This window comes from Balaenoptera borealis, assembly GCF_965194805.1.
Source record: "Balaenoptera borealis genome assembly, chromosome: 5".
NCBI lineage: Eukaryota > Metazoa > Chordata > Mammalia > Artiodactyla > Balaenopteridae > Balaenoptera > Balaenoptera borealis.
Genome location: NC_138862.1, coordinates 143,845,477 through 143,871,687, shown reverse-complemented (window position 1 = coordinate 143,871,687; position 26,211 = coordinate 143,845,477). Strand labels below are relative to the sequence as shown.

At 40.1% G+C, this 26,211-nt stretch overlaps 1 long non-coding RNA gene across 1 annotated transcript in view; it reads right to left on the bottom strand.

Moving 5' to 3' along the window:
- LOC309629151 overlaps positions 1 to 22,915 on the bottom strand; it is a 147,355-nt gene extending 124,440 nt beyond the window's left edge. The window contains exon 1 of the long non-coding RNA XR_014244895.1: positions 21,322 to 22,915. This is a non-coding gene — a long non-coding RNA (uncharacterized lncRNA). The remainder of the gene's footprint in view (positions 1 to 21,321) is intronic.
- Between the last annotated feature and the right edge of the window lie 3,296 nt (positions 22,916 to 26,211).

The window sequence follows — 26,211 nt, the reverse complement described above, 5'->3', positions numbered from 1 at the left end:
GATAGGGAGGGTGGGAGGGAGACGCAAGGAGGAGGAGAGATGGGAATCTATGTATATGTATAGCTGATTCACTTTGTTATAAAGCAGAAACTAACACACCACTGTAAAGCAATTATACTCCAATAAAGATGTTAAAAATAATCTATCTGGTCTATTGTGTCATTTAAAGCTTGTGTTTCCTTATCTATTTTCTGTCTGGATGATCTGTCCATTGGTGTAACTGGGGTGTTAAAGTCCACTACTATTATTGTGTTACTGTCGATTTCCCCTTCTATGGTTGTTAGCACTTGCCTTATGTATTGAGGTGCTCCTATGTTGGGTGCATAAACATTTATAATTGTTATATCTTCTTCTATGGTTGATCCCTTGATCATTATGTAGTGTCCTTCCTTATCTCTTGTAACAGTCTTTATTTTAAAGTCTATTTTATCTGATACGAGTATTGCTACTCCAGCTGTCTTTTGATTTCCATTTGCATGGAGTATCTTTTTCCATCCCCTCCCTTTCAGTCTGTATGTGTCCCTAGGTCTGAAGTGGATCTCTTATAGACAGCATATATATGGGTCTTTTGTATCCATTCAGCCAGTCTGTATCTTTGGTTGGGGCATTTAGTCTGTTTACATTCAAGGTTATTATTGATATGTATGTTCCTATTACCATTTTCTTAATTGTTTTGGATTTGTTTTTGTGGGTCTTTTTCTTCTCCTGTGTTTCTCACCTAGAGAAGTTTCTTTAGTATTTGTTGTAAAGTTGGTTTGGTGGTGTTGAATTCTCTTAGCTTTTGCTTGTCTGAAAAGCTTTTGCTTTCTCCGTCAAATCTGAATGAGATCCTTGCTGGGTAATCTTGGTTGTAGGTTTTTCTCTCTCATCACTTTAAGTATATCCTGCCACTCCCTTCTGGCCTACAGAGTTTCCACTGAAAAATCAGCTGATAACTTTATGGGGATTCCTTTGTATGTTATTTTTTGTTTTTCCCTTGCTGTTTTTAATATTTTTTCTTTGAATTTAATTTTTGTTAGTTTGATTAATATGTGTCTTGGTGTGTTTCTCCTAGGGTTTATCCTGTATGGGACTCTGTGCTTCCTGGACTTGGGTGACTATTTCCTTTCCCATGTTAAGAAAGTTTTCCACTATAATCTCTTCAAATATTTTCTCAGTCCCTTTCTTTTTCTCTTCTTCTTCTGGGACCCCTATAATTCAAATGTTGGTGCGTTTAGTGTTGTCCCAGAGGTCTCTGAGATTGTCTTCAATTCTTTTCATTCTTTTTTCTTTATTCTGTTCCTCAGCAGTTATTTCCACCATTTTGTCTTCCAGCTCACTTATTCGTTCTTCTGCCTGTTATTCTGTTTCTGATTCCTTCTAGTGTATTTTTAATTTCAGTTATTGTGTTGTTCAACTCTGTTTGTTTGTTCTTTAGTTCTTCTAGATCTTTGTTAAACATTTCTTGTATTTTCTCAATCCGTGCCTCCATTCTATTTCCGAGATTCTGGATCATCTTTATTATCATTACTCTGAATTCTTTTTCAGGTAGATTGCCTATTTCCTCTTCATTTATCTGGTCTTGTAGGTTTTTATTTTGCTCCTTCAACTGTGACATATTTTTCTGCTGTCTCATTTTTTTTTTCTTTTTTTTTTTATGAGTGGGATTGTGTTCTTGTCTTACTGGTTGTTTGGCCTGAGGCTTCTGACACTGGAGTTTGTAGGCCTCTGAGGGTGTAGGACCTGGCATGAGAGCAAGGTAGACTTCCCCAGCCAACTGGGCAGGGGAAATGCTGGGTGTGCTCCCCCCAGATCCGAGCCCCCAGGGTCCCTCCAGGTGTGGGAACCCCTCCCCCCCTCAGCCACCCCTCAGGGCGCTGGTCCTGTCTGGCATCCATTTCTGCTCCCCCTTCAGTCCCCCCACATCCTACCGGTTTGCTCGGGGGTTCTTCCCATCTCCTTGGGTGCCGGGGTCCCCCACCAGCGTCCAGCAGGTGCCCTAGTTGTGGGGAGACACGAACTCCACGTCTTCCCACTCAGCAATGATTCTTTTAAAATACATCGTATCAAGTCACCTCCCTGGTCAAAATTCCCCAGTGGCTCCCGTGTCACTCAAGTTCAGGCCACCCCACGGTGGCCTGCAAGGCTCTCCATGGCTCAGGGCCCCCCGCCCCCCCATCCTCTCTGCACCCCAGCTCACTCACGCTGCCCAGCTACACTGACCCATCTCCTGTTCCTGGCAAAGCTGGAGGCCGTCCACACCGCAGGACCTGCGTGCACATCCCTCTGTCCCACCCACTCCTCCTCGAGGTCTCTACTCAAATATTATCACCTTCTCAGGGACGCCTTCTTCTTAACCGATAAAAAGGAGCTCCCTTCCCCTTCATTTCCCTTCACTCTCTTTCTACTTTGGTCCTTTTTTTTTTTTTTTTTTTGGCTGCACTGTGTGCAGCACGTGGGATCTTAGTTCCCCGACAAGGGATCGAAGCACACCCCCCTGCAATGGAAGCGGAAAGTCTTAACCACTGGACCTCCAGGAAAGTCCCTATTCCAATGTCTTTTTCTTCACTTATCATGACCCGACATATATATTTTAGTTTTTTTTCTTCTTCTTCTTTGAATTGTCTACTAGAATGTAAACACCACGAAAGAAGGAAATCTGCTTTGTTGACTGCTAGATCCCCAGGGCCTAGGAAGAGCCTGACAAGTAACATCACTCAGTCAATGACTGTCAAATGAATGAACAGAAAGGCCCAGCAGACCAACGGGACCAAGAACCCTTCTGCCACAAATGCCCAAAGAGGCAGGAGGGAAACTGTCCACCCCAGGATACACCCCACCAGTTCCCTCTGCGCGCCCAACTTCCCCTCCTCTCACCCCCATGCCTTACCCACCAGCACTAAGAAGAGGTACGTAGTTGCTATCTGCAGGAGGAAAGGAGGCAACAAGGCAAGGGAGAGGCACAGGGAAAGCCAGGGGCAAGGAGAGAAGCCCTCCTTCTCCACGCCAGGTAACCCCCTCGGGTGAAGATACAAGAATGGCCTGTGATCCTGTGGCCCAGGGACAAGCACTGTCCACATCTGGTGCATAAACGTCCTTCCAGACGTTCATATGTGCAGAGATACACAAGCATATTAATCACTTTTCAACTTTCAGGGTAGACTTGACTCCAGACAAAGATCTCTAGGGGTTAATCCCAAAGGACTGTAAAATCCAAAGATCAGCTCAACAGAAGAGACGGGCAGAGGGCAGGTGGAGAGGCTTACACTTGAACAATAGCTTCCCTAAGCTTTCTGGAAGCTGAGAGTTTCTCTGCTCCAAGGTCAACAAACATAATTGTTTTGGTTAAGTGTTGTGTTTAGGTAAGTGATGTCAAAAGGGTCAAACATGTTTTCATTCTCAACGTTTATCAGAAACACGAAGTGCCACAATGTAGCACTCAATTGTCACTGTCTTCCTGGAGACCTTTGAGAACTTAATGAGTTCGTCCTTTTACACTAGGAGAGAGTTCAAACTGAAAGAATCTTTCCGACGAATCACATTAAAATTTACTCCAGACGGCCAGCGCTCTGAGCTAGAAGAGTAAAGACAAGTCTTCCACGTGCACTTCATTTGCTTACATGGCCTACGATTCCCTAAGAAGAAGCCCACAACTTATACCCCAGCCAAAGAGAAGGAGGAGCGGGCCAGCTCCACCTTTGGGAAGAAGAGGAGGAAGAAGAAGAAGGAGGCATATTTTAGTTGCATGGGGAAAATCCTAAAGCAAACCCACCCGGACTTCAGTGGGTGCTCCTGGATCTTGGATGCACTGGGAGCTCTGGAGGATTTGGTGGCTGGAACGGGTTAGCCTAGAGGCGGTTAGATTGTCCCTCTACATCCACAGAAGAGCCGTCACCAGCAGAGAGATCCTTGAGGCAGTCAAGCAGAGATGCTCTCTGAAGAGCTTGGGAATAAATGAAGTGAATCTGAATGGCCCTGTTGTTGAAAAGATTACACTTGTCAAACAAAATTGGATCCGCTGGAGGGCTGAGCTGGAAGATGAAGTATCTGAGAAGTACCCACTGCAATGGTGGTCTTGGTGTGACACACCTGGTCTCTGGGTCTTGCATTTTTAGTCTTGGACTTAATTTGTGAAAAAAATAAAAAATAAAGGAAAGGCACTTTCAAAAAAAAAAAAATTTACTCCAAATGTCTTTTAGCTTTTGGACCTTAAATAAGAGATGAAGGTTTTTTCTGAATCAAAATGTATCTTCTTGCTTAATGCAATGATAAATTTCCACAGAAGCTGCCCAGATCATACTTCAATGAAACCAAAGATCCAGAGAGGTCACAAGGAAGAGACTGAAGTGACTTTCAATTTAAAGCGATTAGAGGTTCAGGAAAAGCAACGCTTCCAGATGTCAAAGTTGTCCAGACTCTCAAATCTTGACTTTGGAGATTTAGAACACCATTGTGCTAAGGGGCATGGAGGCATCCCCCTACCAGCATGTTCCTTTCTAAACTTTTTCTCCCCCTTTCTCTTCAGGCTCTGCACCTATTCCTACCACAGAGTAGATACAGAGAAGGTTTGTACTAAAAGTTATAAATGAACGGATGAATAAGTATCTCTACATGTCCATCAGAAATCCCACTACCTCCTGGTAAATTTTTTAATATCAAGTTTGCATTTGTTATCTTATTGATTCATAGTAAAAAGCAATGTGTGTAATTATTTTGCCAACAGCCTTCCCAGTAGACAGCAGCATATGGTAGGAAGATCATGGGTTTCTGAACATATATATAAATTTGAGGCTTTACTACCTCTTGTGCCCTTGGACAAGTTGTTTGACTTTCTTTTGCCCCAAATGTCTTGTTTGTGAGATGGGAATACTAGCATTTATTTTGTGTTGGGAGAGACAATTCTCCACAACTAAAGAAGAAACAATTCTTCCCCATTCTTGGCAGGTCAAGTTCTCACGCTGCCATCTCTCTGGTTCTCTGCAGCCAGAAATGTTCTCTGCTTTTAAGGACTCGTGTGATCCCCTTGGCTCCACTGGGATAACCCGGGGCCATCTCCCCACCTCAAGGTCCTCAATCACATCTGCCACATAAAGGAACGTACTCACTTGTCTGGGGGGTGGGGATTAGGATCTAGACTAATTAAGACTTTGGGGAAGGACCTTATTCTTCTGACCACACTCTACTTCTAGAAGCCTCCCACGATTTGCTAATTCTCAAAATTGTTCAAATTGACCATTTCCCAGAAAGGTTACAATTTTTCTAAAGGTGAACGTCTCTGCCACAGTGAGGAGAATGAACAGGGCCGAGTGACAGGGTGTCTCTAAATTTCTTCCAATTTCTACACATTATCAGAAAAAAAAATGATCAAAGGAATCCTCCTGGGATTTAAGGGAAGCTGTCGGGTGCCAGTAACCGTGGTGACAGAAGTTCCAAGAAGAATGTGTATGTGAGAGCAGATGAAACCAAAGCCTTGGCCACACAGAGAACCTCTGGGAAGCAATGCATTCTAGAAGAGTGGAGTTTGAAGCATCCAAATTGCCTTTTCTTGAAACAACAGGAACGTCTGAAATGACTCCTGTCCGTGAGACTTTCTTAACAGTGTGAGATTCAGGGGCAATTAAAGTGATATGACAATCATATCATGTGAGGTCCCTTATCTGAGAGATGGGAGCATTGGCAGGAGTAGGAAGGAAGAGAGTGTGTGTGCACCTTGTAGCTAAGGATCAAATTCACACCCACAGGAAAAGTCATTTATTCAAATATATTTATGAGCAGCTCTGTACACAAACAAAAACAAAAAGCCCTGTGCTAGGTGCTCCAGCCTTGAGGATGAATTAGTCAAGAAGCCTATCCTTAAGGAATTTGCACTCTACCATTGAAGGTGAGAAACAAATTATTCTGAGAGCATCGGGGGTGAACAGGAGTTCTGTAGAGCAGTGCTTCTCAAACTTTAACATGTCTGCATGTCTCCAGTTCAAATGTACATTCAATAGCACAAAATGGGGAGTAAGGCGGGTGGAAGGGGTGAGCACAGAGATAAGAGCCCCTGCGCAGAGAGGACGGATCCAAGCCTGACAGACCGGGGCCAATCCAAGAGCCCATGCCCCGCGTCTCAGCTTCTAAACTTAACAGACACAGGTGAAGAGACCAAGCAAGAAAACCAGAATATTCCCGGGCTGGAAGAACGTCACCAATCACTGCCAGCCATGAGCCTGCCACCGCTGCTGCTGCACCCGGTCTGCATGTGATGGGTGTGCACGGATGAAGGCTGGCTCTCCCCACATCCCTCCACTCCCTCCCTCCCTCCCTCTCCCTCTTCCTCTCTCTTTCTCCTCCTTTCTCCCCTCCTCTCATTCTCCCCTCCTTTCTCCCCCTCCTCTCATTCTCCCCTCTCTCATTCTCCCCTCCTTTCTCCCCTCCTCTCATTCTCCCCTCCTTTCTCCCCCTCCTCTCATTCTCCCCTCTCTCATTCTCCCCTCCTTTCTCCCCCTCCTCTCCTCTCATTCTAGCCGTGTACACACGGCTATATTTAAAATGAATAACCAACAAGGACCTACTGTACAGCACAGGGAACTCTGCTCAGTATTCTGTAACAACCTAATTGGGAAAAGAATTTGAAAAATTATAGATACATGTATATGTATAACTGAATCGCTTTGTTGTACACCTGAAACTAACACAACATTGTTAATCAACTATGCTCCAATATAAAGTAAAAAGTTTAAAAAAAAAGAATGTATGGGTTTTCAATGCATTAACAGTGTGACTTTGTCACCAATAGAAATCACAGATATTTTCATATCTTAGGATATTGTGTAAGCTCATCATAACCTTGAAATTATGGTAGTTATTAGACTTGCTGCTAGATCTTGTTATATATAACATATATAATATATACTTTACACATTATAATGTGTAAATAAAGAATCACATATGTTTTGCTATCACAAATTTTTTTGAAAGAATATATGGGTTTTCAAACTGAAAGTGCACACAAAGTGTCAAGAAGGATAAATTTTAAAAATATGTTAAGAAGACTAACACCTAGAACATTGTGGTGCTACTTCAGAAAACCAAAGGTAAAAAGAAAATCCTAAAACTTCCAAAGAAAATAAATAAGTAGACAAAAAAATCCATGGCAATCGGATGGTACTGCATTTCTCACTGTCATACCTGGGGGCAGGAAGACAATGAAACAGTACCTTGAAACTATTTTCAACTTGTAATTATTACCTAGTCCTTTAAGAATGAGGAGAAAATAAATGTTTTCTAATATTCAAGAATTTAAAAGTTTGTAACCTGTGAACTCTCTCTGAAAGAAATGCCTAGACAACATGCTTAGAGGAAAACAAAAGCAAGAACAAAAAATTAAGCTAAATGATGATACAGGCTAATAGCAGTTTGGAATTATATCACAATATGAGACTGCGAGGAAAGGAAAGAAGGAAAAGAAGAAGAGGTACGAGAAGTTTCTCCTGTTTTTGAGAGAAGGAAGAAGATACTGGACAGGAGAAAATGTAAGTTTTAATATGTCTATTGATGGTTTTTAATGTTAGTTTTTCAACAGTAGAAAGGAAGGTGTGTATAACTTTAATAATCCCTCTTAAGCAATACACTAACAAAAGAAGCTAAAAAAACAGACTGGCAAATTTGTCTACATAAAAACGTAAAACTCGCGTGGGCCAGAGAAACTGTGAACGGTGTTAAAATAGCAAGGAACAGACAAGCTTCATACTGGAGAAAATATTTGCAAATCATATGTCTAACAAAGGATTTGCATCCAGAATATATCAAGAACTCTCAGAAATCAACAGTAAAAAACCAAAAAACCCAGGTTTTTAGTGAGAAAATTACAGAACAGTCACTTGACCAAAGAGGATATGCAGAAGGCAAATAGACACATGTACAGATACTCTACATCACTGGGCATTAGGAAAATGCACATTAAACACAACAAGACACCATGTCACATGCATTAGAGTGGATAAAATAAAAAATACAACACCAAATGCTGAGCAGATGCAATGCAGTTGGAACTCTCATGCACTGATGATGGAAATGCAAATGGTAAAGCCACTTGGGAAAACAGATTGATGATTCCTTACACTGTTAGACATACACTTAACACATGACCCAGCAAGTTCACACCTAGATACTTCCCCATAAGAAATGAAAACTTAGTTTGCTCTACAACCTGTACATGATTGTTTACAGCAGCACTAGTCAGCCAAAAACTGGACACAACACAAACGTCCATCAATAATAGAATGGATGGGGGCTTCCCTGGTGGCGCAGTGGTTGAGAGTCTGCCTGCCAATGCAGGGGACACGGGTTCGAGCCCTGGTCTGGGAAGATCCCACATGCCGCGGAGCAACTGGGCCCGTGAGCCACAATTACTGAGCCTGCGCGTCTGGAGCCTGTGCTCCGCAACAAGAGAGGCCGCGATAGTGAGAGGCCCGCGCACCGCGATGAGGAGTGGCCCCCGCTTGCCGCAACTGGAGAAAGCCCTTGCACAGAAACGAAGACCCAACACAGCCATAAATAAATAAATAAATAAAACCTAAAGTTTAAAAAAAAAAGAAAATAACTTGTGATTAGGAGAAGAGGAATGGTTAGTCAAAAATAAATAAATAGGGCTTCCCTGGTGGCGCAGTGGTTGAGGGTCTGCCTGCCAATGCAGGGGACACGGGTTCGAGCCCTGGTCTGGGAAGATCCCACATGCCGCGGAGCAACTAAGCCCGTGAGCGACAGCTACTGAGCCTGCGCGTCTGGAGCCTGTGCTCCGCAACAAGAGAGGCCGCGACAGTGAGAGACCCGCGCACCGCGATGAAGAGTGGCCCCTGCTCTCCGCAACTAGAGAAAGCCCTCGCACAGAAACGAAGACCCAACACAGCCAAAAATAAAAATAATAAATAAATAATAAAAATTTAAATAAATAAATAAATAAATAAAATAATAGAATGGATGAGCAAATGGTGATATACAGGGAATACCAGACCATAAAGAGAGAAAGATCTGTGCCCACACTCAGTGACATGGAAGAATCTGTCAAACCACATTGAGCAAAAGAAGCCAGACATGATAGGGCACATCTTGTATGCTGTCATTTATACAAAGTACAAAAGGAGCAACGCTTGAAGGGAATGCAGACCGGGAGAGTACACAAGTCAGATGCTGGTAATATTTTGTTTCTTAATCTGGGTGATGGTTATAGGGGTATGTTCAGTTGTTGAAAATTTACCAAGTTGTGTACTTATGATCTATGCCCTTTCCTATAATAAATTACACTTGAACATTTTTTAAAGAAGAAAATACATAATGTAGGCCCCCAAATACCCAATAAACATGTAAAAGGTTTAATCTACGACTATTTAGGGGAATATAAACTAAAGCACTGGTGACATACCAGTTTTATCCATCAGAGTGGCAAAATCACAAAGATAAAAATATAAATATTTTAGGAGGGTGTGAAGAATGGGTACTTCCATGTATGTATTGATGATTGCACCAATGGGCTCAGCCTTTTGCAGAGTAATCTGGAAGTTTATCTATTCATGTGTTTCAGTGTGCACACCATGTGACCAAGCATTTCCACTCATATAGATATCTGTTCTTCCTGCATAAAGAGGCATGCACAAGGCTGTCTACTGCATCATCATTTGTAAAACCAGAAAATTGGAAACAATGCAAGTTCCTATCCAAGGAAAATGAATTTTGGAACATCTCAAAAAGTAATGAGCTGAATGGCGATACATGAGCCCAGGATGCCAGCTGTATACCTGTGGCTGTGTGACCATCAGTCTATTTCTTTCCCCACTGAAAGTAATTTAAAAGCTGCCTGATTGGCTCGGCTGTCTTGGTTATTTAGTTATAAGGATAGAGTGGAGCAGGTCAAGGGACAAGAGACCTAGCACATGCTATGTAGTCAATAAACATTTCAATAGAGGCGTCATTGTTGGAGGTGTTACTGAAAGCCATCCACTTCCTGTGGTCTGTTTACCCTGTAACAGTAGTGATCTCAGAGGAGCTTCCATGGCTATGTGTTTATGACTCATATAAACATACAGATGTTTAATGGAAATGTAAATAAAGAATCAAAAAGTTAAAAAATAAATAAAAATAAAAATAATGAGCTGTGTATCAACACAAGACGTAGTCTTAAGTACTTTTAAAAGGATATCATGGAACGGTATAAAATACATAATTTACTTTTAAGAGATATTTATATATGTAGGAAGAATGATGTACAGCAATTTTTTTAAGTGTATAGAAAAGAGGAGCAGAAAGGTACTCTAGACTGCTACCGGGATTTTCCCTTGGGAAGGAAGTGAGACTGGGGGAGGGAAAAATTGAAAGGGATTCTTACGTTTCATGCTCTACGCCTCTGTAGAGTTTCTGTACAAAATCTTTTACAATGATAGTATATTCGTGTATTATCCGTGCCATTTAAAAAATGTCAAAGAATATGTCAAAGAGGTTTTGTTACACTGAAGAAAACACATAGAGTAGAAATAAAACTAGACTCTAACAACAGTTCAGCTAAATTTAGTGGCAGATACTACGACTACTACGAATGGGTTCAATATCACGGTGAGTATAAGCAAGAACATTCCCGCACAGAATGTGGGCTTTAGGAGAACATAAATCCTACAACTGGCTGCCTGAAGCAGATACAACTAAAAGAATTCTTTTAACTGACACACAAAACTTAGGTGAGATTCCAGGCAGGTGCTGAGATGGGCAGGTTGTGACAAATGCATGTTGTTTTCAAAGGTGATGAAAACGGTCAGGTAGTAGCTGAGCCCTGATTGCCGTAGTCTTGGTCTGCTTCTCACGATTATGCTGTGTGGCCTTCGTAGGCATTTGACTTGGAGGCCACTCAACCCCGTGAGAACACTGTAAGAGCAGAGTTACAAAAGCATAATGGTAACAATCATAAAAACAATCATCACAGCCATAAAAAGTACTCGTTAACACCAGTATCGTGGTAGAAGCATTGAGAGACGAGCCAGTCATTCAATGAAAGTTGGAAACTACAGGTTAAAGAACGAAAGTCCAACAAAACTGAATTGTTATGTCCCAAACAACAGCTGAACATAACACATACAATAAAAATAACTGAAATTCAAGAAAAAGTAAGAGATAAATTGACATTAGAAACCTAATTGTTCCACTATAAAAGCAGCCAAAGCTACCATTTATTGAGATTTTTCTAAGTGCCTGAAACTGTGCTGGGCACCTTACATACATTATCTCAGTCCTCACAGCCCTATAAGGCAGCTGCTATAACTGTTCTCCTTGTTTTACCAATGAGGAGACTGGGATGCAAAGATGTTAAGTGTCTTTGCCATGAAGACTCAGCTAATCAGAGGTGAACCCGTGACTCAGACTTGAGTCTGTCGAGCTCCAGGGCCCATGCTCTTAACCACGACATTATGTTGCCTCTCAATATGAACTAACCAGAATGTGGGTAATCGATAAATAACAAATTAATAAAAGAAATCGCAGAGCTGATCAACAGCATCAATTGGACAGACAAGGGAGAGACGCAAAAGACAGAAGAAAAGAATACACTTTGTTTTTAAGAATATAAGGATCTCATAAAAATTCATATTACATGTGAAAGGAGATAAAACGAAGCCAGAACATCTAATATTCCACAATATTAAAAACGATAAAAGTAGAAATTAAAAGTGCAGGCAAAATTCCTATCAGCTTCATTCATAATAGCCAAAAACTGAAAACAGCCCAAATGTTCACTAATTGGTGAGTGTGGACAAGCAAACCGTGGTGCATCTACATAACAGATACCGTTCAGCAATGAACATGAGCATTCTGTTGATGTGTGCAACGCATGGACGAATCTAAAAAATATTATTCAGAGCAAAAGAAGCCAGACACAAATTACTAACACTGTATGGTGGCATCTACATGACATTTTCTAAGAGGCAAAACTACTGGAAGAGGGAACAGATCAGTGGTTGCCAGGAACCGAGGGTAGGATATGGAATTTGGTTATAAAGGAGCATTGAAAACTTTTTAGAGTGATTGGTAGAAATGTTCTAGATCATGACTGTGCTGGTTGTCGCACAGTTGTATACATTTGTCAAAGCTCATTAAATTCTCTGGTTAAAAGGCATAAATTTTATTGTATATAAATCACATCTCAATGAACCAGAGTTTTTAAATGCATGCAGAATTTAAAAGCTCGGCACCATATAAAAATTTTAAGTGCTTCAGTACTTCCTACATCAAGAAGAAAATTCCTTACATAACAGAATATTTTGAAAGAATATTTCCATATTAAAAGTGTGGACTTCTCCCAAAGCAGTGCTTAGAAGAGCACTTATTTTTCTCTTAATAAGATTAATAAGGAAGAAAAAATAAATAAAAGCAAATCCCAATTCTTCCCCCAAACTGCTAATCCCTAATTAGCAAATTTATTAAAAATTTTTAAATGTGGGGTGAAAAAAACATATTGGCAATGAATAGAAATGACTATTTTAAAGTAGGGATGATATTCTAAGCTATGCATTCATAAGTATGATTACTAATACTCTGTAGGTAGCTGCTAAGTATGAAATAATAAATTAGATATCACAAAAGAAAGAACGTAAATAGGTCAACAGACTAATTACAGAAGTAGAAACAGTTATAAAAAGTTCATGGCCCCAAAAAACAAATGGCACTACTGGAGTCACTAGATTATTGTCTTAAATTTCAGAAAACAATTGACTCCTTTCTTGCTACCAAAACTATTCCAAAATATAGAGAACAGCATATAACTCAATTTGTTTTTATAAAGTAAATGTGGTTTTGATCATAAAACCTAAAGGCACCATGAAGAAAATTAAATGATAGCTTAATCTTCTGAACTTAAACACAAAATTCCAAAATAAAATCTAGGACACCAGGTGTGAGTTTAGGGAACCAACTCTACCATGGGGATTGGCTCCAGTCAGAGGGCTAGGGCACACCCCAGAGGGCACAGCCAACAAGACATTACGGCAAAGACACCACAGGCCTCCCCCAAACCCAGAGGCTTGGTGTAGACACCAGGCACTGTGCCAGGCTGAGGATACAGGACGACAGAGTCCCACATAGTCTCATTGCGGTGGCTTCTCTTGTTGCGGAGCACGGGCTCTAGGCACGCGGGCTTCAGTAGTTGTGGCACGCGGGCTCAGAAGTTGTGGCTCGCGGGCTCTAGAGCGCAGGCTCAGTAGTTGTGGCGCATGGGCTTAGTTGCTGCGCGGCACGTGGGATCTTCCCGGACCAGGGCTCGAACCCGTGTCCCCTGCATTGGCAGGCGGATTCTTAACCACTGCGCCCCCAGGGAAGCACCAGGGACTCACCTGCTGCTGGACTTGAGTCCTTTCAGGAGCTTTCTCTGTCTTTCTATTGATAGCTCTATTTTCTATTGATAGCTCTATGTTTTTAAGGCAACGTCACTCTGTTTTATCTACAAATATATTGAATATCTGTCAAGAATACTATTTTGTTATTACCCTTTGTGAATTTTCTTGTCTATGTTGCCTGCTTGTTCTTTCAGATAAAATTATAAGTAAAATAGCAATTATGGTAATAAAACGGTTTTTTGAAAACACATTTTTCCTATACTGTCTTTTCACCAGTAACATGGCATATTTTTAATTTTATTTAATTTTTATTTAGTACCACTATGTAAACTCTTTGCCTTCCTGCCAGTTGCATTTATTTTTAACTTTATTGCATTGGTCAGAACTCCTAAATAATGATATGTAAATGGGCTTTCTTGTTCTCAGGGTTTTTGTTGCTCTTGTTGTTGTTTTTGGGGCCACACTGGATGGCATGTGGGATCTTGGTTCCCTAACCAGGGATCGAACCCCTGCCCCCTGCAGTGGAAGCACAGAGTCTTAACCACTGGACTGCCAGGGAAGTCCCGGTCTTGTTCTTGGTTTTAATGATAAATGCTTTACCATTAAAAGTAGTAAGTATATTGCTTTAAACAATAAAAATGAGGAGATAGACAACTGCTAAGCCAAATATTGGCAATAAGGCATAAAGATGACTGCACGTCTTTTCAAAGTCATACCGAAGCTTTATTTAACAGCCGCTGCCCCCCCACCCAGGGGTTATTTCATTCTCTAGCAGAATGTACTTTTATTTACTATTTACCACGGATACAAGCCAAGCCCCTGTGAAGCTATATGTTAACTTGTATGCTTAGACTTTTGTCCAGTGAAGAAGCAAATGATTTTTGTCTAGTACTAAAGATAACCCAAAAGCTTATAGTTTTATTGCCCTGTACGGCACTAACTGTTTTGCCTGTGAGGTAGACAACTAGCTTCAGCATGCCTTTCCCAACTGACAAATGCTCTGAGAATCAGCCCCGTCATGCTGCTGGTCTCCTGGGTTAGGTAAATCGTTGACATATACTCACTATACATTTAGATGAAAGTCATGTTTTCAACTTTTCAAAAATTATACTGCTTATACGTTAAACAAATAATGACACAAATCACCACCCAATTACAATTGTGGTAAGGGCTCTGAAGGAAATGGGGGTGACCTGTCATGGATCGAGGGGTTCTGGAGGAAATGGTGCTTAAACGGAGGCCTGGAGGCTGGCTGCACTTCCAGGAGACACGCGGGCAGGGAAGAGCCATCCACAAGTTGGTCCTTCCTAGGGTAATCTACTGACTACATCTAAAGATCCCCAAAGCCACAGAGGAAGGTAACCGAAAATTACTCTCTACAACTGCTGAAGCAGAGTTGTCTTGTATTTCTACACCAACGCAATTTTCAAAATAAAAATAATAAATAACAATGGTAATTATATCTACTGTTGACTCAGAGTTTACTACAGTGCTCCAGGTCTCGTACTAAACACTTGAAATGTATTACCTTCAATCCTCACGACAGTCCTAAAAGGTAGTTACCATTATTATCTCCACTTTACAGATGAGAAAACAGGCTCAGAGAGGTGAAGTTACATGCCCAAGAGTACACACTAAGCCTGCCTGATATCAGAGCTGAACTTCTTTGCTGTCCTGCCTCTTCCAAAGATATTTGTTCAAGTTTGTGCCCCTTTATAATGGGGAAGGAGTATGTTATTTTCATTTTTTTAACATAGCCCTTTTTAACATCATGGCAAGAAAGGAACAGAGAGGTGAGACATGTGAAGGGCACTGTGGTTCAGTGTTTACTTTTGCTGGCCCTGCTCATTTTCTAAAGCTTCCCGCTACGGTGATTTGGAAGTAAAAAGCAGGGTTTGCTTAGAGTGACTTTTCAAAAAGAAGAGTGTCTTGTTGAAAACCTGTTTACTCCATGCCTCTGCTTTTACCTATTCCCCAACACAGCTCCCTCTGTTGCTCTTCTCTCATCTGTAAGCCCTGAGCACTTGTCCAGAAGCTTTTAGCCCAACTGAGTAGGCAAAAAGCCTTCGCCACCACTTACCTTGCAACTGGCTATAAGGTTCTTGTTAAGTGTTTGTCTGACTATTCAGTCAAGGATTGAGAGTCCATTGTGGGCAGAGTCCATTTGCCTTGATTGTGTGTAAGCTTTCCAGAGTTCACTGCTTGGTTTTTGTTCCTTTTCTTTTTCCATTGGTACTTCCTGCTTTTAAGCTGAGAATTATATAAAAATGTAATTATCCCGTTGCCTTCCTTAATCTTATATTCAAGAAGAACACATGTGTCTTTTGTATTTACCGAAATATTTCCCAAATGACCCAAAGGTATATTGAATTCTCTCCTGGGTTCCTATGGCTTGGAGTCTAATACCAGCCATGGCCCTTCATGACTTTTTTAAAAATCTTGAACAGCCTACAACAAAATCACAGAATTCCAAAATACCTGAACTAAAGGCCCCTTAGAGATTGTCTAGTCCAACTTCTACATTTTACACAGTGAAAAAGAAAGGCTGGTAAAGTTCCTGTGCTAAGACCTCACCCGAGTATATTAATATTTACTTTGCATTATATATTTTGCCTTCCCAATTATACACTCTTTGAAAACAAAGACCCTTGACAAACATTTTTCATATGGCATCTGCGACATGTATCTATGAATGGAATAGATATTTAGAAGGGATCGGGGCATGGGTGTTTCATAAGACCTCCTGCTCAGGGACCTCTGCCCTAAACTGAGTGAGATGAGATACAATCCGTAAGAGATGCACAAGGTTCTAAATGAGACCGTCAGGAACCTAGAGAAATTCCATCCCAGCTCAATGGGTCCCTTGGGGGAGCTTTGGGCTTTATTCTGTTTGCTTTTATTATGTATGTAGTACGTGGACACACACTTGTGAAAGATCCAGGCAACACAGTGTCTTTCTATATAAAATATCTGATCTACCACTTAATTGCACGTGACCTTGGACAAACCCCTTTTAAGTCCCCTGTCTCAGTTTCCCCACCTGTAAACTTCAAAAATAAAAAAACTCAGTTCATATGGTTATTGTGGTAATTAAGTGAAATTTTATATTTATACTCTATATATTAAGCTATCATCACAGTGCCTGGAGCATATTATGTGTTCCATAAATGATAAGTATTACTATATCATTGTTAGGAATGATTCCTAACACTTGAATAACAATTTTCATTTTGATCCTAATAGAGAGTAGAAGTGAGTAGTGTTCTCCTCACTTCAAAGATCAGCAAATTGAGGTGCAGAGGGGATAAATGCTTGTTCCAAGGTCACATTTCTAGCTCAGAAATGGCAGACCTGAAATTCAGACCAACCCACTCTGAATCAAGACCCTTCTCTTGCCCCATGGTAATGCCCCAAGGTAATGCATACTACCTTTCATTAATGATGAAAAATAAATGAGATTCAATCAACAGTATTTTTAAAATACTGAGCACCTCATAGATGCCAGGCACTGTTCTAAACATTGAGGCTAAAAACAGGAGCAAAATAGACAAAAACCTGTTCTCATCCTTGAGGGTGAAGACAGTCAATAAGAGACTAAATGGGTGAAACACATAGTATGTCAAATGAAGGGGAGCAGTATGAAGAAAGTTAGCTTGGGAAAGGGAGAAGGGGTGTGCCCAGGATTAGAGGACAGAGTACAGTTTTAGAGATGATGACCTGGGTTGGCCTCACTGAGAAAAGTGACCCTTGAGTGAAGATCTGGGGAGGTGAGAGAAGAAGGCAGACGGACATCTGGGGAGAGCAATCCAGAAAAAGGAACTGGGAAGTGGAGAGGCCCTGAAGTGAGAGCATGCTGATTGGTCCAAAGAACAACAAGGAGGCCAGTGAGGTGGATGCGGAGTGAGCCAGGAGAGGGGATGATGGGATGAAGGTAGAGAAGCAATGCAGGAGAGCGCTGGTGGCCAGACAGTGAAGAGTGGGCAGGACTTCAAAAGGATGAGAGCCACTGGAAGGTTTTGTGCAGAGGAATGTCATGGTTTGACTTCTGCTTCAGAGGCTCGCTCTGGCTGCTGTACTAAAGGTTAGACGATAGGGAGGAAAGGGTAGAAGCAGGGAAACGTGTCAGGGGACTATTGCAAGAGAAAGAGGATGGTGGCTTGGACCAGGATAACAGCAGTGCAAGGAGGGAGAAAGTGACCAAATTTTGGAGAGATCCTATTTTATTATGAAAATTTTCAAACATTGTAAAAGCAGGGAGAGTGATACAGAAAACCCCCATAAATCCATCACTCAGATTCAGTAACTTTCAAGATTTTGCCACATTTGCTTAATCAGCTTTTTTTTTTTTTGGCTTAAGTATTTTAAATTGCATACATCGTTATCAGTTCACTGCTACATATTCTATGCAATACACATATCTTTAAAAATATGAATATTTCAGGGGTGTGGCCAAGATGGCAGAGTAGAAAGACCCTGAGCTCACCTCTTCCCATGGGCACATCACAATTATAACTACTGACAGTGCAGCTATTGATGAGAAAGCACAGAATACTAGAAGAAAAGATCTTCTAACTAAGGATATAAAGAAGGAACCATAACAAGATGGGAGGAGGGACAGAGTCGTGGTATAGTCAAGACCCATATCCCGGGTGGGTGATTCACAAACAGGAGAATAATTGCAGAGGTTCCTCCCAAGGAATGAGGGGTCCAGCCCCCACACTGGGCTCCCCAGCTGGGGGTTCTGCTCTAGGAAGACAAGTTCCCAAAACACTTTCCTTTGAAGGCCACTGGGGCTTACTTCTGAGAGAGCCAGAGGGCTGTGGGAAACAGAGACTCCACTCTTAAAGGGCACACACAAAATCTCACACGCTCCAAGACCCAGGGCAGAAGCAGTCATTTGAAAGGAGCCTGGGTCAGACTCACATGCTGATCCTGAAGAGTCTCCTGGAGAGGCAGGAGGTAACTGGAGCTCCCCCTGGGGACACAGACACTGGTGGCAGCCATTCTGGGGAGCTGGTTCTACCACGTGGACACTGATGCTGACTTACCAGGTGAATTCTATCAAACACTGGGAGAAGAGTTAATCCCTATCCTTCTCAAACTATTCCCAAAAAATGCAGAGGAAGGAATGCTTCCTAACACATTCTATGAGGCCAGCATCACCCAGATACCAAAACCAGAAAAAGATACCACACAAAAAAGAAAATTACAGTCCAATATCACTGATAAACCCAGATGCAAATATCCTCAACCAAACACTAGCAAACCGAATCCAACAATACATGAAAAGGTTCATACACCATGATCAAGTGGGATTTATCCCAGGGGTTCAAGAATGGCTCAATATCTGCAAATCAATCAAGGTGGTAACACCCATATTAAGAAATTGAAAAATACATATATGATCATCTTAATAGACACAGAAAAAGCTTTTTACAAAATCCAACATCCATTTATGATAAAAAAAAAACTCTCTGGAAATTGGCCTAGAGGAACATACCTCAACATAATAAAGGCCATATATGAAAAGCCCACAGCTTACATCATCAACAGTGAAAAGCTGAAAGCAAGATCAGGAAAAAGACAAGGATGCCCACTCTCGCCACTTTATTCAGCAGCCCACTGTCACCACTTTTATTCAACATAGTATTGAAGTCCGAGCCACAGCAATCAGACAAGAAAAGGAAGTAAAAGGAATCCAAATCGGAAAAGAACTGTTACTGTTTGCAGATGACATAATAGTATATAGAGAAAATCCAAAATATGTCACCAAAAAAAAACTATTAGGACTCATCAATAAATTCGGTAAGGCTGCAAGATACAAAATTAATATACAGAAATCTGTTGTGTTTTTACACACTAACAATGAACTATCAGAAAGAGAGAGAAAGAAAATAATCCTATTCACAATCATATCAAAAAGAACGAAATATCTAGGAATAAATCTAACCAAGGAGTTAAACGATTTGCTCCTGGAAAACTACAAGACACTGATGAAAGAAATTGAAGATGACATGCACCCCAATGTTTATTGCAGCACTATTTACAACTGCCAGGACATGGAAGCAACCTAAATGTCCATCAACAGAGGAATGGATAAAGAAGATGTGGTACATATACACAATGGAATATTAGCCATAAAAAGGAACAAAACTGTGCCATTTGCAGAGACGCGGATGGACCCAGAGACTGTCATACAGAGTGAAGTAAGTCAGAAAGAGAAAAATATTGTATATAAATGCATATATGTGGAATCTAAAAAAATGGTACAGATGAACTTATTCACAAAGCAGAAATAGAGACACAGACATGGAGAACAAACATATGGATAACAAGGGGGGAAGGGGGGAGTAGGATGGATTGGGAGATTGAGAATGACATATATACACTACTATGTATAAAATAGATAACGAATGAGAACATACTGTATAGCACAGAAAACTCTACTCAATGCTCTCTGGTGACCTAAATGGGAAAGATATCTAAAAAAGAGTGGATATATGTATGTATAACTGATTCACTTTGCAGTACAGCAGAAAATAACACAACATTGTAAAGCAGCTATACTCCAATAAAAAAAAAAGAAATTGAAGATGACATAAACAGACGGCAAGATATACTGTCTTCGTGGACTGGAGGAATTAATATTGTTAAAATTACCATACTATCCAAGGCCATCTGCAGATTCAATGCAACCCCTATCAAAATACCAATAGCATTCTTCACAGAATTAGAACAAATAATTCTAAAAATTTGTGTGGAAAACTAAAAGACCCTAAATAGTCAAAACAATTTTGAGAAAGAACAAAGCTGGAGGTATCATGCTCCCTGATTTCAGGCTATATTACAAAGCTAAAGTAATCAAAACAGTACAGTACTGGCACAAAAAGACACACATAGATCAATGAATAGAGAGCCCAGAAATAAACTCATGTACTTACTGGCAATTGATCTATAACAAAGGAGGAAGAATATACAATGGGAAAAGACAGCCTCTTCAATAAATGGTGTTGGGAAAACTGGACAGCTACATGCAAAAGAACAAAACTGGACTACTCTCTCACACCATACACAAGAATAAATTCAAATGGATTAAAGACTTAAATGTAAAGCCTGAAACTATAAAACTCCTAGAAGAAAACAGGCAGTAAAGCTCTTTGACATCAGTCTCAGTAGTATTTTTTCAGATCTGTGTCCTCAGCCAAAGAAAACAAAAGCAAAAATAAACAAAGGGGACTACTTCAAGCTTAAAAGCTCTTGCACGGTGAAGGAAACTATCAACAAACAAAAAGGCCACCTAACGAATGGGAGAAGATACTTGCAAACAATATATCCAATAAGGGGTTCATATCCAAAATATATAAGAACTCATAAAATTCAATACCAAAAAAACAAACAACCCAATTAAAAAATGGGCAGATGATCTGAATGGACATTTTTCCAAAGAAGACATATAAATGGCCAGCAAGCACATGAAAAGATGCTCAACATCACTAATCATCAGGGAAATACAAACCAAAACCACAATGGGATATCACCTCACATTTGTCATCAAAAAGAATGGCTGTCATCAAAAAGACAACAAATAACAAATGTTGGCGAGGATGTGGAGAAAAGGGATCATTCATGTACTATTGGTAGAAATGTAAACTGGTGCAGCCACTATGGAAAACAGTATGGAGATTCCTCAAGAAATTAAAAATAGAACTAATGTATGACCCAGCAATTCCACTTCTGGGTACTTACCCAAAGAAAACAAAAACACTAATTAGAAAAAAAAAATGCACCCCTAGATTCATTGCAGCATTATTTACCATAGCCATAACATGGAAGCAACCCAAGTGCCAATCAATAGATTAATATATGAAGAAAACGTGGTATACACATATACAATGGAATATTTATCTATTTATTTATTTATTTTTGGCTGTGTTGGGTCTTTGTTGCCATGCACGGGCTTTCTCTAGTTGCGGCGAGCAAGGGCTACTCTTTGTTGTGGTGTGCGGGCTTCTCATTGCGGTGGCTTATCTTTGCTACGGAGCATGGGCTCAAGGCACGTGGCCTTCAGTAATTGTGGCTCACAGGCTCTAGAGCACAGTCTCAGTAGTTGTTGCGCATGAGCTTAGTTGCTCCGCGGCATGTGGGATCTTCCCGGACCAGGGCTCAAACATGTGTCCCCTGCATTGGCAGGCAGATTCTTAACCACTGTGCCACCAGGGAAGTCCCTATACAATGGAATATTACTCAGCCATGAAAAAGAATGAAATCTTGCCATTTGCAACTATATGGATGGACCTACAGGGTATTAATTCTAAGTGAAATAAGTCACACAGAAAGACAAATAATGTGTGATTTTGCTTATATGTGGAATCTAAAAAATAACTGGACAGCTACATGCAAAAGAACAAAACTGGACTAAAACAAATGAACAACCAAAACAAAACAGAAACAGAGTTATAGACACAGAGAACAAACAAGTGGTTTACAGAGGGGAGGGAGTGGAAGGAAGAAAGAAATAGGTGGTGAGGGAGATTAAGAGGTCCAAACTTTCAGTTACAAAATAAATGAGTCACAGGTATGAAATGTACAGAGCGGGGAATATAGCCAATAACTAGGTAATATCTTTGTATGGTAACATATTGTAACTACACTTATCATGGTGATCATTTTGAAATCTATAGAAATATCAAATCACTATGTTGCATGACAGGAACTAACATAGTGTTGTGGTTCAATTATACTTCGAAAACAAACAAAAAAACATACAACCAAACTCATAGAAAAAGATATCAGATTTGTGGTTACCAAAGGCAGGGTTTGGGGGAGGGGGAATTGGATGAAGGTGGTCAAAATGTACAAACTGCCAGTTATAAGATAAATAAGTACTAGGATGTAATGTATAATATGATAGATATAACTAACACTGCTACATGTTATATACAAAAGTTGTTAAGAGAGCAAATCCTGAGTTCTCAACACAAAAGGAAAACATTTTTTTTACTTCATTCATTTTGGATTTATATGGGATGATGGATGTTCACTAAACGTATTGTGGTCATCATTTCATGATGTATATAAGTTGAATCATTACTCTATACACCTTAAACTTATACAGTGCCTTATGTTAAATATATCTCAATAAAAGTGGAATAAAAATGAACATTTTTGAAATATAATTATCATACCTAATAAAATTATCAATAACTCAATAACTCTCAGACCAAAATTCAATTTCCAATTTCTCCCCTTTATTCTGAGCCATGCAGACGACAGGATCTTGGTGTTCCGACTGGGTGTCAGGCCAGTGCCTCTGAGGTGGGAGAGCCGAGTTCGGGACATTGGTCCACCAGAGACCTCCCAGCTCCACGTAATACCAAACGGCAAAAATCTCCCAGAGATTTCCATCTCAACACCAAGACCCAGCTCCACTCAACAACCAGCAAGCTACAATGCTGCACACCCTAGGCCAAACAACTAGCAAGACAGGAACACAGCCCCATCCATTAGCAGAGAGGCTGCCTAAAATCATAATAAGGCCACAGAAACCCCAAAACACACCACCAGACGTGGACGTGCCCACCAGAAAGACAAGATCCAGCCTCATCCACCAGAACACAGGCACTAGTCCCCTCCACCAGGAAGCCTACACAACCCACTGAACCAACCTTACCCACTGGGGGCAGACACCAAAAACAATGGGAACTACAAACCTGCTGCCTGCGAGAAGGAGACCCCAAACACAGTAAGTTAAACAAAATGAGAAGACACAGAAATATGCAGCAGATGAAGGAGAAAGGTAAAAACCCCCCAGAGCAAACAAATGAAGAGGAAATAGGCAGTCTACCTGAAAAAGAATTCAGAGTAATGATAGTAAAGATGATCCAAAATCTTGGAATTAGATGGAGAAAATACAAGAAATGCTTAACAAGGACCTAGAAGAACTAAAGAACAAACAAACAGTGATGAACAACACAACAAATGAAATTTAAAATTCTCCAGAAGGAATCAATAGCAGAATAACTGAGGCAGAAGAATGGATAAGTGACCTGGAAGATAAAATAGTGGAAATAACTACCACAGAGCAGAATAAAGAAAAAAGAATGAAAAGAATTGAGGACAGTCTCAGAGACCTCTGGGACAACATTAAACACACCAACATTCGAATTATTGGGGTCCCAGAAGAAGAAGAGAAAAAGAAAGGGAGTGAGAAAATATTTGAAGAGATTATAGTTGAAAACTTCCCTAATATGGGAAAGGAAATAGTTAATCAAGTGCAGGAAGCGCAGAGAGTCCCATACAGGATAAATCCAAGGAGACACATGCCAAGACACATATTAATCAAACCATCAAAAATTAAATACAAAGAAAAAATATTAAAAGCAGCAAAGGAAAAACAACAAATAACATACAAGGAAATTCCCATAAGGTTAACAGCTGATCTTTTCAGCAGAAACTCTGCAAGCCAGAAGGGAGTGGCAAGACATATTTAAAGTGATGAAAGGGAAAACCTACAACCAAGATTACTCTACCCAGCAAGGATCTCATTCAGATTCGACAGAGAAAGAAAACCTTTACAGAGAAGCAAAAGCTAAGAGAGTTCAGCACCACCAAACCAGCTTTACAACAAATGCTAAAGGAACTTCTCTAGGCAAGAAACACAAGAGAAGGAAAAGACCTACAATAACAAACCCCAAACAATTAAGAAAATGGTAATAGGAACATACATATTGATAATTACCTTAAATGTAAATGGATTAAATGCTCCAGCCAAAAGACATAGACTGGCTGAATGGATACAAAACAAGACCCATACATATGCTTACAAGAGACCCACTTCAGACCTAGGGACACATACAGACTGAAAGTGAGGGGAAGGAAAGAAGATATTCCATGCAAATGGAAATTGAAAGAAAGCTGGAGTAGCAATTCTCATATCACACAAAATAGACTTTAAAATAAAGACTATTACAAGAGACAAAGGACACTACATAATGATCAAGGGATCAATCCAAGAAGAAGATATAACAATTGTAAATATTTTTGCACCCAACATAGGAGCACCTCAATACATAAGGCAAATGCTAACAGCCATAAAAGGAGAAATCGACAGTAACACACTCATAGTAGGGGACTTTAACACCCCACTTTCACCAATGGACAGATCATCCAAAATGAAAATAAATAAGGAAACACGAGCTTTAAATGATACATTAAACAAGATGGACTTAATTGATATTTATAGGATATTCCACCCAAAAACAACAAAATACACTTTCTTCTCAAGTGCTCATGGAACATTCTCCAGGATAGATCATATCTTGGGTCACAAATCAAGCCTTGGTAAATTTAAGAATATTGAAATCATATCAAGTATCTTTTTGACCACAACGCTACAAGACGAGATATCAATTACAGGAAAAAATCTGTAAAAAAAACAAACACATGGGGGCTAAACAATACACTACTTAATAACAAAGAGATCACTGAAGAAATCAAAGAGGAAATCAAAAACTACCTAGAAACAAATGACAATGAAAACACGACGACCCAAAACCTATGGAATGCAGCAAAAGCAGTTCTAAGAGGGAAGTTTATAGCAATACAATCCTACCTTAAGAAACAACTCAAATAAACAACCTAACCTTACACCTAAAGCAATTAGAGAAAGAAGAACAAAAACACCCCAAAGCCAGCAGAAGGAAAGAAATCATAAAGATCAGATCAGAAATAAATGAAAAAGAAATGAAGGAAACAATAGCAAAGATCAATAAACCTAAAAGCTGGTTCTTTGAAAAGATAAACAAAATTGGTAAACCACTAGCCAGACTCATCAAGAAAAAAAGGGAGAAGACTCAAATCAATAGAATTAGAAATGAAAAACAAGAAGTAACACCTGACACTGCAGAAATACAAAGGATCATGAGAGATTACTACAAGCAACCATATGCCAATAAAATGGACAACCAGGAAGAAATGGACAAATTCTTAGAAAAGCACAACCAACGGAGACTGAACCAGGAAGAAATAGAAAATATAAACAGACCAATTACAAGCACTGAAATTGAAACTGTGATTAAAAATCTTCCAAAAAACAAAAGCCCAGGACCAGATGGCTTCACAGGCGAATTCTATCAAACATTTAGAGAAGAGCTAACACCTATCCTTGTCAAACTCTTCCAAAATATAGCAGAGAGAGGAACACTCCCAAACTCATTCTACGAGGCCACCATCATGCTGATACCAAAACCAGACAAAGATGTCACAAAAAAAGAAAACTACAGGCCAATATCACTGATGAACATAGATGCAAAAATCCTCAACAAAATACTAGCAAACAAAATCCAGCAACACGTTAAAAGGATCATACACCATGATCAAGTGGGGTTTATCTCAGGAATGCAAGGATTCTTCAATATACGCAAATCAATCAGTGTGATACACCATATTAACAAATTGAAAAATAAAAACCATATGATCATCTCAATAGATGCAGAAAAAGCTTTTGACAAAATTCAACACCCATTTATGTTAAAAACCCTCCAGAAAGTAGGCATAGAGGGAACTTTTCTCAACATAATAAAGGCCATATATGACAAACCCACAGCCAACGTCATCCTCAATGGTGAAAAACTGAAACCATTTCCACTAAGATCAGGAACAAGACAAGGTTGTCCACTCTCACCCCTATTATTCAACATTGTTTTGGAAGTTTTAGCCACAGCAATCAGAGAAGAAAAAGAAATAAAAGGAATCCAAATCAGAAAAGAAGTAAAGCTGTCACTGTTTACAGATGACATGAAACTATACATAGAGAATCATAAAGATGCTACCAGAAAACTACTAGAGCTAATCAATGAATTTGGCAAAGTACCAGGAT